The sequence below is a fragment of the Montipora foliosa genome, chromosome 2, assembly GCF_036669935.1.
Source record: "Montipora foliosa isolate CH-2021 chromosome 2, ASM3666993v2, whole genome shotgun sequence".
Lineage (NCBI taxonomy): Eukaryota > Metazoa > Cnidaria > Anthozoa > Scleractinia > Acroporidae > Montipora > Montipora foliosa.
Genome location: NC_090870.1, coordinates 58636106 through 58636645, shown reverse-complemented (window position 1 = coordinate 58636645; position 540 = coordinate 58636106). Strand labels below are relative to the sequence as shown.

At 43.3% G+C, this 540-nt stretch overlaps 1 long non-coding RNA gene across 1 annotated transcript in view; it reads right to left on the bottom strand.

The window, feature by feature from the left end:
* The window catches only part of LOC137993692 (uncharacterized), a 5466-nt gene extending 5135 nt beyond the window's left edge, over positions 1-331 (bottom strand). The window contains exon 1 of the long non-coding RNA XR_011121912.1: positions 1-331. This exon is cut by the window's left edge and continues 945 nt beyond it. This is a non-coding gene — a long non-coding RNA (uncharacterized lncRNA).
* Positions 332-540: the final 209 nt, after the last annotated feature.

Below are 540 nucleotides of genomic sequence, written 5' to 3'. Positions count from 1 at the left end.
CGGAAATGGGCTATTAGATCAAGTTTTCGGTTTCAAGTGAGTGACAATTTGCATACAGATTCTCCCCAAAACCATCCAGGAGTAAAAAGGGGAAAAAAATACGTCTTGCATATATCAAGGACTACAATTCGCCATTTTTGATGAGCCAATTGACAATTGCGTTGCATTGAAACCTGTACCAGACTGCCTGCGGGCCCAAGGCCTGGTCGGTTATTTTTAGGCGGATCAAAATTTGAAAGTAATTTGGGGAACCAGTGAACACCAGCACATTTTAAAGTCAACAAGGGAACAAGGACACCCCCCTGGGATGGACTCTGTTTTGAACATTTCCAAAGGTAAAAATGCCGCAAATGTTTCTCCACTTTTCAAATAAATCGAAAAAGCGTTCACGATGGTGATTTTTCTACGAATTTCACGGATTAACGCCTCGCTTTACTTTTCCCGTGGCTTTTCCCCCGTGGAAAGCGGGCCACGGGCATACTTATACAGTGTGATACGAAAGTTTGGCGTGATGGGTGATTTTTTGGTGTTTTGCGGAAC